This window comes from Felis catus, chromosome X, assembly GCF_018350175.1.
Source record: "Felis catus isolate Fca126 chromosome X, F.catus_Fca126_mat1.0, whole genome shotgun sequence".
In the NCBI taxonomy this organism is placed as follows: Eukaryota; Metazoa; Chordata; class Mammalia; order Carnivora; family Felidae; genus Felis; species Felis catus.
Window position 1 is genome coordinate 75,510,763 of NC_058386.1, and position 16,038 is coordinate 75,526,800.

A 16,038-nucleotide genomic window follows, 5' to 3' on the forward strand; every position below is an offset into this window, starting at 1 on the left:
TGGGCTGATGGCTCAGAGCCTGGAGCCTGTTTCCGATTCTGTGTCTCCCTCTCTCTCTGCCCCTACCCCGTTCATGCTCTGTCTCTCTCTGTCCCAAAAATAAATAAACGTTGAAAAAAAATTAAAAAAAAAAACTTACTCCTCAGAACGTCTACTTCCGTGCTTTCTAAATACTTACTCCTAAGAACATCTGTTTCCATGCTTTCTATTAGAATATGCAATAGTGATGCCATAGTTGTCATTAACACTAGCAAAAATCTGCACCCACTGTGTTGGCATCTAAAAAGTCCAAGACTTTTTATTTGAAAGGTGGGTGTCCTAGGTATTATGCTAGTTGTTGTTTTGGATATAGAAATTAACTTCCTATTGCCTCTGCTCATGAAGAACTTATAGTCAATGGTAAAATAATGCAAAAGACGATCAATTATGTAGGTAGAATAAACACAGTAATATAAGTTTATCAGGAAAAGGATTCATCAAAGATCAGAAAGTAATGTTGAAATGAACCTTGAACAATGAGTAGAATTTCAGTAGGTAAAAATGAAGAAAAATAATGAGTAAATGCATTAAAGTGGAAAAGCAAGGGAATGACAAAAATCCACCTTGGCTACAGTATTCGTAGGAAGATATGACAAAACTTGAAAGTCATAAAGACAATAGTAGTGAAAAGTAGTCATTAAAAAATCCAAAAAAATATCACGATAAAAATTTTGTTTATTGACAAAAAAGATTTCAAGGGCATCTGAGGAATGATCAAAATAGCAAACAGATATCTGAAAAAAAGCCAAAATGTTAAGATATATTATAAATGTAAAATAATTTAAAATATACTAGTACAAGAAACTAAAATCAGATTAATGGTAAAATCAGTCTAACTTTGAAATAAAACCTAGCATACGTTGGTATTTAACATGTAAAGAGAGGATACGTAACAAACAAGAAGTTATGAACCAGTACCAACAAAATGCTATTATAGGAAATCAACTTATAAAAAGTTATATATTCTTATCTTACAAAAAATGAAAATAAATTTATAGATGAAAAATTAATTGTTGAAACATAAACATAAAATTCCAAAAGAATATTTAAGCTAATATTTAACTTTAGATATGGGAGGATTTTCTAAGTATAAGAACAATGAAACAAAGGATTTAAAACTTTAAATACACAAACACTTAAATTTCTGAATAGTAGGAGCACCATAAGCAGACTCAAACGGGAAAAGGCATGTTGGGCAAATATTTACAACATTTATGACTAAGATGTGATTAATATTGGTAATCCCTCTCCTATTCTCTTCACCTGTGCAAATCTTATTCCACACTTGATCTTAGCCAAAAGGCCAAGAAGTAATTTCAAATCTTATTTACACTTTACAAACTGAATTAATTGCCACTTCATCCATACTTCTGTTTCTAAGTATTCCAGCCCTTGCTGTGCTCCAACACTTGCAATTGTCTATTAAACATTGTGGTACTTAATTATACATTGTCTTGTATAACTCCTAGTGGTAGATGCGTGTGTCTTATCTGCAGGTCAGATAAGATCCTTGAGGCAAGAACTGGATTTTATAGGTTTCTGCAACGTCTAGAACTCAGGTCTAAGTGCTAAATGCATAGTAGGTGTGGGATAATTATCCATGTTTCAGTTGACTGAGTAAATCATCCTTCCAAAATATAAAACAAGGAATTATAAGGGGGTAGAAACCCACTCTCCTCAATGGTCAAAAGAAAATCAGTTTCTACTTCTTTCAAATAGAATTGTCAAAAGTACATGAAATAAGTTACTTAAGTAATGAAGTTTGTTTGGTAAAAGTGTAAAAATCACACATTATATTTTAAGATAAAAACAAATAAAATGTAAGTATTTGCAAAACCTGATCTGACCAAAACAATTTAAAAAGCTCTGTTTAGAGCTTTTGCTTTTTTTTTCCTGCTACTTTGCCCACATGCATTTACTTACATAAACCTTCCCTTTCTTAATCATTGTATATTTAAGCTATATGTAGTGGTAGACTTGCTTGATTGCTTACTATTCAAAAGCAATGTCAAGCCAAATTTTCTCTTTATAGTCCCTAGAAATCAGCCAGGGACTGACTTTAGTTAGTCTTTCTAACTAATGCTAGCAGTTGCTCTCTCTCTGCTCTCTCCTAGCTGAGAATTTCTTGGTGTGTATGGAAACAGTAGTACTAGAATTCATTAATAATTAAAATAAGCAATTGTGTGTTAATATACAATGATGATTCAGGCTGATGGATCACATGCATCTCTATCACACATGTATTCCTACCACTGTGTGGAATAAGCTTAGAAATTCCCTGGGCTTACACCAATGGGTTAACAAGGCATAAGGAAATACAAAGCCATAGGATGCTCACACCCAAGTTTGCGTAAACTAGATTAGCACCCCAAGAATAGGGAGGTGCAAAGGCACCCCAGAATAAAGAGGAGATGCAAAGCCCCGAGAATAGAGAGGGGGGCAAAGGTCCAGGATAGAGAGGATCACAAAAGCCCCCAATACAAAGATATATGAGGTAAGCAAGATTAGGCGTTCAGGGCAGAAGCACCCCCAAAATTTAGTAATATACCAGAAAGCTGCTTTCACAGGAGGGACGATCCAAGTTAGGTAAACAGGTGAATTGAGCTATAGACCGCTGTGCTGCAGGTGAATCAGCCCAGAGCAGAGATGGTTAACAAAAGAAAAGTTGCCTTATTAACTCTGAGATTATTTCCCCTATCTGTCTTATCTCCTAGGCTAGCTAAGATAAACAGACATGACACCTCCTGTCTGCCCTTAACAACCATCTGCCCATCTGTCTGGCACCAGGATTTTGTTTTATATTGACCCAAACCCCAAACACTGTATATCTTCAAAATCCCCTTTTCCCTCACGTCCCCAAGTTAATGTTCCCACTTTCTTTGTCTCTTTTTGCACGCCCACCACATTTGTAAGCTTTCTGATCTTAATAAATATGGGACAAGGACCCTGATTTGGGGCTCTTGTCTTTTCCCGGACATTAGCCATCTCTCAGTTTTCATCCTGTGTCCTGCTCTTTTGCTGGCCAAAAGAGAACATCAGACTTAGAGTCTACTGCACACCACCATGCCCATCTTCTTCTCCCTTATTATCTTCATTCTTCCATTCCTATAATCTCTCCCACATTGGAGAATAAGCAAGTTTAGCTTTGGTTTTTATATCTGTTCCCAATGTTCAACAGTTCTATGGTTCAAGTAATGAACCAGTCTAATGTTTCTAGACTATGATTTCAGTGCTTTAGAGACTGTAGACTATGATTTCAGTGCTTTGGAGACTACAGTAAGGACTCTGTGAGCAAGGCATTGGATATGAGATAAACTATACTCTCCTTCTAGAGTACATAAAAACAGAACACAGTGAGCCAGAGTATAAATATAAAAAGTGCAATGGTCTGAATGTTTGTATCCCCCTAAAATCCTTATGTTGAAATTGTAACCCTCAGGGTGATGGTATTAGAAAGTGGTTATTAGGCCATTAACCTGGAGGTTATTAAGCCATTAACCTGGAGTCCTCATGAATGAGGTTAGTGTTCTTATAAAAGAGGCCTGAGAAATCACCCTTGCCCCCTTCCTCTGTGTTAAGATACAGGGAGAAATCAACAATCTGCAATCTAGAAAAGGGCTCTCACCAAAACCCGACCATGAACCCCAGCATCCAGAACTGTGAGCAACAAATTTATACTATTTATAAGCCACCCAGTCTGTGATACTTTATTAGATAAACCTGAGTGTACTAATACAAAGGTCTCTAGAAAAATGTATAATGGCTCTTAAGCTGGTTATTTTCTTTTATGCTCCTCTCCACAACCACCACAATATCTATATTTACCCCTTCTATTTCTTGTTTTATTCGCTGGGAGGGTGATTTCTGTAGATTGAATTACCTGTACTCCCTTGTCAGCTGAACTCCCATGGCCCTAAGCAAATGGGAAACTCCAACAGTAAATGTTACAGTAGAAGTAAAAGATCAGAGTCCTTCTTTTCCCAAGCCTTTCTTGCTTCAGCACTTTGTTACTAGTGGTATTCAAGCTCTTCTGTGATTACACACCTTATCTGTCAGTCTACTCCATGATTTCCAATTTATTCAACTGCTATAATCCGTACAGAATTAGTGATAATAACTTCTAACTGGTCCTAGTTTCTGAGTGACTCAATCTACCCATTAATTTATCTTCATTTGAAGTATCTGGAATGTACTCTTTCCTGCTGGAACACTGACCAATAACACAAAAGCCAATAGAACTTGACTATAAGTTTTTATTTCTTTTTTTTTTATCAAATCTAAGGAAAATTAGAAGGTGGTGGGGAATGGCAAGACATTGAAATGGAATAGGAGCATCACAGAGGCAAAGATTGGTAAAGTCCATATAAGCATTGTCCATGAGATAAAAGGCCTTTAATCATATAACATTTTCATATTTACAGCTATTCTAGTGTGAAAATATGGGCAGGTTATTGCTGCCAACAGTCAAGAATTGGTAAGATCACTTTTATTATGACTTAGCTTGATAACATTAAAAATTCAATCTATCTAGTGTCCCTTGTTTTGATTCCATTCTCACAAAGCAACCTGACTGTAACTTAGGTTCCATATAAGTGCCTACAGAGAGGGAATATGCTGGTCATACACACTTCAACTATTTCAGCAATGTTAATTTTTTTTACTACTGTGAACTAACATATAGTAATTATGTTTTTGTTATTAAAATTTGGTCAAATTCAAGTGCTTTCTTGAGAGATTGGTTTTCCTTAGACATGTTAGTAATTGGGCTTCTGAAGGCAAGGCCCTGGGACATCTATACTTCTGCCTGAGACTTTCTTTTGCTATTTTTAAATTCCACACCCTAATATCTAATATTTTTATTCCCTCATTGTGTGCCAGAAGGAGCCAGCCTGATTTCCCATAAAATATATGGACTCAACTTATTTTTCTATCCACTAAATGATATTTGAAGTTCTGGTAAATAAATAAAAGTGTTTCTTCATATCATACAGAGTATTTCTGCAGTCAAAAGTTCCTTTCCCAATCTATTATACTGTCCATGACAAAGTGTAGTAATTACATATATTTTGGCCTGTTATTTAGCTTCCTCTATGATCTTTCAGATCAGTTTCTTGCTATAAACACCAGTATTCATCCTACATGTTATAAACATGTAAAAATCTTGTCCATTTACAATTATTTTGTTACTTAGTTTATCATGACAGTCTGTGCCAATGTTAATAAAATACTTTTCTAGATGGATGGATGTTTCTGAGTATTCTGTGGGTGTTCAGAAAACAAAGGCAAGTAGTGTCTAATGTATAATCATCTTGCTCTTACACATTATTTGCCTATTGAAATCCCTTCCTATGGATGGGAATACTCATTCTACAATGTCTAAAATCCTCTCTTCTACTAGGACTCCCTAAATATCTACAAATTCAGAGTTTCAAACCAAACATTTGATGTTAAATACATTTAAGAACCATAATAACTTATTTTTCCACAAGATGGACTGTATGATTATAACAATAAAAACCTTTTGAATATCAAAAGGCTTTTCCAAAATTAGTTGTGATCACTTCTCAGCCTTTTGGATAATATCAAGTTTAGTATCTGTTCTTACCAGTTTAATATCTGATAGTCCCCCTATTAAAAATCCGTTGTGATGATTTAGGAATATGTAAATGATTTCCTATTAATTATTTTTTTTTCCTAAACATGTGGTATATACTTTACAAGGAAAGAGAAACTGCTTGCAGAATCATGCTTTGTTTTTTTTTTGTTGTTGTTGTTTTATAACCACAAGTTTTCAAACAACTTACAGATGTTGACATCTGGGAAACATGGAGTATGAGAAACCTAAGGTCACTGACTAAATAACATTCGCATGAATGTAAATAACCCAGAAAATGACCCAAATACTGTCATAACAAACTCTCCACAGCTAAATATAGATAAGAGGCTGCCCTGAAGAGGATAAGAAGGGTGGAAACATGATCAGAAGCTAAATAGACCCATAAAACTGTTCACAGAAGGCAGAAACAACACACACACTTAGAGTGGAGAGTAAACAGACTATTACATTGGGGAGCCCACAAGAGAAAGAAAAGTGTCTGTAACATTTGGCTTTGAAAATCAGAGAGGCCAAAAATCATGAATCCTTACAATCAGCAGAACTTAAAATCTGGAACTTTAAAAATCAGCAGGCTGAGCTCTGGGACTGACAAAAGGTGAGAAGAAACTGAGTTCCCACCCTTAAAGACAGCACAACAAACAGCCCAGAGGAGGTACAGCATAGAACCAGCAGTTTGAAAAATGTCTTAGGTATATAGGAGGGAGATTTGCTTACTAACTGCAGAACACTTACTAGAGCAGCACGGATCCTTGGGAGTCTTCTCCATGAACAAAAGACCTGGCTGGTGTCATTTCCCTTCCCCATCCACCAGAGTAAACACACAGCCATCTGCAAGAACCAGTGTAGTGCTGACACTTGCTAACAGTGTGCCCAGTATACATCCACATGCTCCCTTGAAGACATGCACCCTCTATCTAGGTTTCTGCTACAAGTACCCGCTCACAGATCAATGCAAACGTCGTTAACACCTTGTGACTCACCCCTGTGCACTTCTGCAGATCTACCTCCTCCAATATGCTCTTGGCCAGAGCCCATACAAAGCAGTACCACAAGCCTGGCAGTGTGTAAGCAGCCTGGAAAGGGGTAGGCACCAACTTAACTTGCATCACTAATTTGACTCCTACCCCAGAAGGAGGGAAATATAACCATACACAACAATCAGACTGTGGCTTAGCAGTGGGCTGGGGCAGGGAGTTGATCTGACTGCAGGCCCAACCCACCAACAAAGCTTCACAGGAGACAACACAGGGAAAGCAAAGTGAAGTTCTGTGCTACTGCATGTCTGGCAAATACCTGGTCTGACTGAACTTAAGTTCAAGGCAGTCCCAAACTGGCCCACTAACAACACAGGGACCAAATGCTGCCCACAACAGGTTAAGAGATGTATTGCAAATGACTGGGCTGAAGGCAAAAGTGTTTCAGCCTCAACAGCAGGGTGCATTCAACATATATTGGAGACACCCCTCAAGTGCCAGATTCTGGGGAGCAGGGGACACTGCACTACAGGGCACTACAAAACCTCTTATTCATAAGGTCACTACTTTCAAGAGCAGGAGATGTAGCTGATATTCTTAATGCATAGGAATAAACAAGGAGAATTAGAAAAAATGAGGACACAGAGGAATATGTCCCAAATGCAAAAACAGGACAAAATCACAGCAAGAGATGTAAATAAAATGGAGATTGATATGCCTGATAAAGAATTTAAAATAATGTTCATAAAGATACTCATGGGACATGAGAAGGAGAGGAGAACCTCAGTGAAGCCCTTTAAAAAGAGAGAGAAAACATTAAAAAAAAAGAGAACTCAATAAATGAAGTTAAAAATACACTAGATGGAATGAATAGTAGACTAGAAGAAGCAGAAGAGCGGATCAGCGACCTGGAGAACAGAATAATGGAAAGGAATGAAACTGAACAGGTGAAAAAAAATGATACAAAATGAAAATAGACATAGATAACTCAGCAACACCATCAACCATAAGAGTATTTATATCACAGGGATCCCAGAAGGAGAAGAGGAGACAGAAAATTTATTTGAAGAAATAAAAGCTGAACACTTTCCAAATCTGGAAAAGAAGCAAAAATCCAGACACAGGAGGCACGAAGAGACCTCCACAAAATCAACTCAAAGATATCCACACCAAGAGACATAGTAATGAAAATGGCAAATGGAGTGATAAATAATTTTAAAAGCAGCAAGACAAAGAAAACAGTTACATACAGGGGAACCCCATAAGGCTATCAGCTGATTTTTCATTAAAAACTCTGTAGGCCAGAAGGGATTGGCATGATATATTTAAGCTGTGGAGAGGAAAAAAATATGCAGCTGAGAATACTCTATCCGGAAAGTCTATCATTCATAATAGAAGGTGAGATAGAGTTTCCCAGGCAAACAAAAGTTATAGGAATTCAGGACCACTAAAATAACCCTACAGTAAATGTTAAGGGGATTCTTTGAAAGAAAAGATGCTAAATAGGAGTAGGAAAAGTAGGAAGCACAACAGCAGTAAAAATGAGTATATCTTTAAAAATTAGTCAAGGGACTCACAAAAAAATGATGTATAGTAGGACATCATGAACCTAAATATGGGGAGAGGAGAGTAAAGAAAGGCTCAAATATAAGCAAATGCCAACTTAATATAGAATGCTATATACAGAAAATATTATATAAAAACTTAATGGTCATCACAAATACAAAAAAACAGTAATAGATATATAAAAAAACAAAGATAAATGAATCCATGTCTATCATTAAAGAGTGCCAGCTAACTATGAGAGAAGAGATTAAGAGAATAAACAGAGAACTACAAAACAACCATAACATGAGTAACAAAATAACAATAAGTATATACCTATCAATAATTACTCTGAAGGTAAAAAGAATAATACTCCAACAAAATATAATTTCTTTGAATGTAAAAGAATAATGTTCCAACAAAAGAGATAGGGTGACTGCATGGATGAAAAATAAGATTCATCTATAGACTGCCTATAAGAAATTCATTTCATATCTAAACACACAATAAGATTGAAAATGAAAGTATAGAGAAGCATTTATCATGTACACGAATGTGAAAAGAAACCTTGGGTAGCAATATTTATCAAAATAGACTTTAAAACAAAGGCTATCACAATAGAGAAGGACACAATATAAACCATGTGACCATTTCAATTGGTACAGAAAAAGCAATTGACAAAGTACTATGTCCATTCGTGATAAAAACCCTCAACATACTCAACATAGAAGGAATTTACCTCAACATAACAAAGGCCATATATGAAAACCCACAGCTAACAAAATACCCAGTGGTGGAAAACCAAAAGCTTTTCTCCTAAGATCAGGAACGAGAAAAGGATTTCCACTCTCACCATACTCTCAACATAATACTGGAAGTCTTAGCCACAGAGAAGAAAAAGAATACAAGTCATCCAAACTAGTAAGGAAGAAGTAAATCCTTCATTATTTGTACATGACATGATGCTATGTATAGAAAACCCTAAATACTCCACCAAAAAACTACCAGAACTGATAAATGAATTCAGTAAGGCCAGAGGATATAAAATCAGTATACAGAAACCTGCTGCACCTGTTGCAGAAAAAAAAATCAAGAAAACAATCTTATTTACAAATTACACTAAAAATAATTAAAATACCTAGGAATAAACTTAACCAAGGAGTGAAAGACCTGTACTCTGAAAACTATAGAACAATGATGAAGGAAATGTAAGACAATACTAATGAAAAGATATTCCATGCCCATAGTTTGGAGGAGCAACTATTGTTAAAATGTCCATACTACCTAAAAAAATCTAAAGGTTTAATGCAATCCCTATCAAAAAAGACCCGAACAGCCAAAACAACCTTGAAAATGAAAAACAAAGCTGGAGATACCACAATCCCAGAACTAGTTATACTACAAAGCTATAGTGATCAGGACAGTATGGCATTGACACAAAAATGGACACATTGATCAATAGAATAGAGTACCCAGATGTAAACCCAAAATTATATGGTCAATTAATCTTTGAGAAGGGAGACATGCAATGAGAAAAAGACAGTCTCTTCAACAAATGTTGTTGGGAAAACAGGACAGCTACATGCAAAAAAAAAAAAAAATGAAACTGTTCCACTTTCTTACACCATACACAAAAATAAACTCAAAATGGATTAAGGACCAAAAGGTGAGACCTGACTGAAACAATAAAAATCCTGGAAGAGAGCACAGGCAGTAATTTTTCTGACATTAACTATAGCAATATTTTTCTAGATATGTCTCCTGTAGCAAGGGAAACAAAAGCAAAAATAAACTATTGGGACTACATCAAAGTAAAAAGGTTCTGCACAATGAAGGAAACAATCAACAGATCTAAAATGCAACTGACTGAATAGGATAATATTTTTGCAATTTAAATGCTGATAAATAATTAGTATCTACAATACATAAAAACTTAGATAACTCAACATAAAGTAATTCAATTTAAAAATGGGCAGAACACATAAATAGACACTTCTCGAATGAAGACATACTGATGGCCAACAAACACATGAAAAGATGCTTATGATGACTTAACATCAGGGAAATTCAACTCAAAACTATGAGTTATCACCGCAATGCTGTGGGAATCGCTAGAATGAAAAACACAAGAAACAACAAGTGTTGGTGAGGATGGGGAATAAAAGGAATCCTCTTGGATTATAGGTGAGATGTAAACTGTTGCAGCCACTATGGAAAACAGTAGGGAGCTTCCTCAAAACATTAAAAAGAGGGGTGCCTGGGTGGCTCAGTCAGGTAAGCATCCTACTTCAGCTCAGGCCATGATTTCACAGTCCATGAGTTTAAGCCCTGTCTCAGGCTGTGTGCTGACAGCCGAGATCCTGGAGCCTGCTTTGGATTCTGTATCCCTCTCTCTCTACCCCTCCCCTGCTCATTCTCTCCTCTCTCTCTCTCTCTCAAAAATGAATAATCATTAAGAATTTTTTAAAATAAAACTTATATTACCATATGATCCAGTGATTGCACTCCTTGGTATTTACCCAAAGGATACAAAAACACTAATTTGAAAGGCTATATGCACCTCTATGTTTATTGCAGCATTATTTACAGTAGCAAAATTATAGTAGTAGACCCTGTGTCCATCAATACACAGAAATAAATATATATTAGATAGATGATATAGATATAGATATAGATATAGATATAGATTTAGATAGATGATAGATATGCAGATAGATGATAGATAGATAGATAGATACCACATCTTCTTTATTCGTTCATCAGTTTTGGACATTTGGGCTTTTTCTATAATTTGGCTGTTGTTGATAGTGCTGTTAGAAACATTGAGGTACATGTGCCCCTTAAAATCAGTATTTTTATATCTTTGGATAAATACCGACTAGTGCAATTGCTGGGTTGTAGGGTAGTTGCATTTTTATTGTTTTGAGGAACCTCCAGAGTGGCTGCACCAGTTTGCATTCCCACCAATAGTGCAAAGGGTTCCCTTTCTCAAACATCTGTTGTTTCCTGAGTTATTAATTTTAGCCATTCTGACAGGTGTGAGGTGGTATTTCATTATGGTTTTGATTTGTATTTAACTGATGATGAGTGACGTTGATCGTATTTTCATGTTAGCCATCTGGATGTCTTCTTTGGAAAAGTGTCTATTCATGTCCTTTTCCCATTTATTCACTGGTATATTTGTTTTTGGGGTGTTGAGTTTGATAAGTTCTTTATAGATTTTGGATACTAACCTTTTATTGGATATGTCATTTGCAAATATCTTCTCTCATTCTGTTGGTTGCCTTTTAGTTTTGTTGATTGTTTCCTTCACTGTGCAGAAACTTTATGTCTTGATGAAGTCCCAATAGTTCATCTTTGTTTTTGTTTCTTTTGCCTCTGGAGACATGCCTAGTAAGAAGTTTTTGCAGCCAAGGCCAAAGAGTTTGTTGCCCATATTCTCCTCTAGGATTTTGATGGTTTCCTGTCTTACATTTAAGTTTGCATTTAAGAAGTTGAACGACCTTAGAAAAATCATTTATCTTTTGTAGCTCTCTAATTTTTCAGTCATCAAATGGGGACATTAATATAACTGTTCTGCCCTTCCTTGCCCTGACTTTTCTAAAATCACAAACTCTTGGGTATCTAATAAGCTGCTGTAGGAATTCCTAGATGAATGAGAATGCTTGTCCTTCAAGTTCTCATTTGGTCCCATCCGTTACTTAACAGGAAACTAGAATATGTAATTTATACAAAAATACAAATGACTTGGTAAACAAATATTTCATGATCCTCAGCCAGTTAATGAGTATGATTTTATGACAAAAGCCTAATCATCAAGGGACACATATTAATGGAGAATGAGAAACTGTAGCCAGGAATTTCTTGCCAACTCTCTGGGGTTTAGGCAATGAAAAACTCAAAAGGAAAAAAAAAATCCCATCTGACATTTAGTTCAGACTTTATTAGTGAACATTTTTCACTTAAGATATTGACATGTAAATTCTAGTCTGCAGTTTCCTTTTTACTGTCAATGGATTATGATTATTGCTCAGTTGATCATTAGCAGCTGTAGTAAACCCAACACAAGTCTTCAGTAAATAGTAAATTCACCATCCTCATGTGAATTGTCATCACGGCCCTGCCAAAGTTATAAGCTGAGACACATGGTTGGCATCTTTGTCTTGTTCTGCCAAAAGTCATGTCCCCTGTGGGCAGATTTGAATCCTGGTAGATTCTATTTTTCACTTAATATGAATACTTAATTATTGATAGTCCTCAAATTAATTTGTTGCAAAGCTACTGTAACTCTTAGAAATGGCACAAATGATAAGGTTCTCTCTTTTTTGTCCACTTGTGAAGAATCATATCCTGCATACCACATTGCCTTTGGCAGTTTTTCCATTAGTCCTCTTCTTAGACAACATTTTGACCTAAAACTATTTCAAATACTTCTACATAAACTGAGTCTGAGAAGAAGCTGACTATGCTATCTATTAGACACTGTAAAGATTACATCTCATGAAAGTAGAAACCTTTCTATGGTGGTGTGGAATTACCCAAGAATGAAGAGATTCTTGTTAGAGGAGAATTAAAGACATTAGGTGTTTAAATCTTATTTTCAAAATGGAATTCCCTAACTGAAGAAATTTTTTAAATGCTTCAACTTCAATTTGTGCATCACAATCTTCTGCACTTTAAATGTGACATATTTTTGTTTTAGAGAATCTATGTCTATGTGTATAGGTGTGGAAATGTGTATGTAACTCATTGTGATACACTAAAATTAGGTTAATTTTAGATTTACCACACTATATATTGTCTTACAAATAAAGTTGTGTTGATTTAGACCTTCATAATCCACCTTACCAATAGAAATCATTTTTTCTAATTATTTGGCATAATTCTTTAAAGTGATTACTAAACTACATATTAAGACTTTATTAATATATGAATATACTTTAGTGACATATTGCTGTTTATGTCATTCTCCTGAATATATTTTTCAGAAGTCCTATAGGTTACTATATTTCCATATTATGATGCAAAGTATGTTACACAAATCAACTGCTACAGCCTTCGGACCTAAGTATTGTCATGAAGGATAGTGTGAACATATGCCTCTTTGAGTTAACTCTTTTGGGTTTTTGATATTTGCATAGGAAGACTATCCCCAATGTCTCTGATCTGTATAGGGCTAATTATATACTACTCTTAAAGCAGATTGCAAGAGACACTGACAGTTAGGAAGGCCTAATGACCAGCTGCCTGGGAAAATTTCATGTTGTCACAGTGGTAATTTTACCAAGAATTTTGCATACCATTTATTTGCTATGAACATGAATACCTCAGTGTTTTTTTTTAATTTATTTATTTTTAAAGAGATAGAGAGAGAGGGAGAGAGACATGGAGAAAGAGACAGAGAGCAGAGGAGGGACAGAAAGAGAAGCAGAGAGAGAGAAAAATCCCAAGCAGACTTAACACTGCCAGCACAGAGCCCAACATGGGGCTCCAATTCACAAACCATGAGATCATGACCTGGGCCAAAACCAAGAGTCAGGCACTCAAATGACTGAAGCACCCAGGATCCCCACAGTCTTGTTTAAAAATAGACATAGTCTGGGGGTAGATACCTTCATGGCTCAGTTAGCTAAGCATCCAACTCTTGAATTTTGTTCAGGTCATGATCCTGGGGTCATGGAATTGAGCCCCACATTGGGCTGAGTGTGAGCCTACTTGAGATTCTCTCTCTCTCTCTCTCTCTCTCTCTCTCTCTGACCCTTGCCCCTGCTCAAATGTCCTCTAAATAAATAAATAAATAAATAAATAAAATAATGTAGACTTTGTTAAATAATCACATTTGGAGTATAAAAGAGCCACAAAAGTAAGTGATATATTCCATATTTTGAAACTGTACTCCTTCACTATCTAAATTAATGTTAAATTTATAGATTTTGCTTTTCTCCAAACTTAGTAAAAATCTAATCTATACGAATAAGACATCTTATAATATAACCAATATCTATAAAACATTGGAAGATAAATTGATGATTCCGGGAGCAAAATCAAACCAGTAACATAATGTCTTTTAGCATTTCCTACCTCAAATTTTTTGAGGAAACATTTCATTTTACAACTGGTTGTGTCAACAAAATGATAACCCCATCATATAGTGCTTTTTTTCTTATCTCTTAAAACTTATCTCATTTACTACTCATAAGAATTCATTGATGTAGTATTCCTAGATATCATTCTTTCCACTGATATCAGAATGCATTTAATTGGGAGAAATATACCATCTAATACCTTCTTCTTTGTCCTCAATTTTTTTAACTTTTTTTCCCATTAATACCTTTGATAATCTCATTGCACTCTTCTTAGACATAAGGGTGACAACTGCTTCATCTTTCATTAACAATTTTACCAATATACCTGCAGCAACAGTAGCTGGCATTTGAAGACTTACTATCTGCCAAACATTACTTTATACACTTTACCTTTTTCAATGTATTTAATGTTTACAAAAACTCTATAAGCTATGTACTATTATTTCAAACACGTTCTATTTTATTTAAGATTTGACATATAACTGACATATAACATTGTGTAAATTTGATATGTACAACATAATGTTTAAATATATGAATATAGTGTGAAAGATGACTCTAATAAGTTTAGTTAACATCCAACACCTCACATAATAATAAATATTTTTTTTTCCTTTTTAAAAGTCTACTCTATTAGCAACTTTCAATATACATAACAGCAACTTTCAATATACTATAGCGACATGTTTTACATTACATCCCCAGGAGTTATTTATCTTATAACTAGAAGTTTTAACCTTCTGACCACTTTCACCTATTTCCCCCACTTGACAACCACCAATGTGATCTCTGTTTCGGTGAGCTTTTTTTTTTTTTTTTTTGAGACCACATATTATTCCATTTTAGACATAAGAAAATGAAAGCATTTGTCCAAGGTCACAAGAGAAAACAATAGCAACAACAACAAATGACAAACACAAGATCTGTACTCAAGAAGTCTGTCTCCAGATATCCTAAACCCCACACTCAGTACTGCCTTGCTACTGTTACAAAGGTGTTCCATAGAGTGTCCTCCCTTGTGCCTTAAATCCCATTCCTTCTCACCTTTACAAAGACTTTATTCCTGCAATTATGTCCTTCCTCTACTAATCATTTTCTTTCTCTCTTCCTGTGAACCAAACCCATTGTCATTCAGATATGGCTTATTATCAATCACCTTAAAATCATAACAAAAAACTTTCCATTTCTCTATTCCAATTCAATGGTAATAATTCTCTACATAATTTCCTATACTCTCTAATTCAACTTCTTAGTTTTGAAAAAAGTTCTCACCAAAGACACCACAGACATATTTTTTCCCTAGGCCATTGCTGAGATCTCTGATCTAATGTTATTGACCCATCTGTAGCACCTGTCATTAATGAAAAGATTCTTGTTGAAGTATTGTGTAAGTGGAGTTTTTTTTCCTATTTTTTTATATATGTATTTATTGTCAAATTGGTTTCCATACAACACCCAGTGCTCATCCCAACAGATGCCCTCCTCAATACCCCTCACCGAGCCTCCCTTCCTTCCTATCCACCATCAACCCACAGTTTGTTCTCAGTTTTTAAGAGTCTCTTATGTTTTTGCTCCCTCCCTCTCTAATCTTTTTTTTTCCCTTCCCTCATGGTCTTCTGTTAAGTTTCTCAGGATCCACATAAGAGTGAAAACATATGGTATCTGTCTTTCTCTGTATGACTTATGTCACTTAGCATAACACTCTCCAGTTCCATCCACGTTGCTACAAAAGGCTATATTTCATTCTTTCTCAGTGCCACGTAGTATTCTATTGTGT

At 35.4% G+C, this 16,038-nt stretch overlaps 1 pseudogene; it reads left to right on the forward strand.

The window, feature by feature from the left end:
* Nucleotides 1-5,595: 5,595 nt before the first annotated feature.
* On the forward strand, nucleotides 5,596-5,715 carry LOC111558887 (annotated as a pseudogene).
* The last annotated feature ends 10,323 nt before the right edge of the window (nucleotides 5,716-16,038 follow it).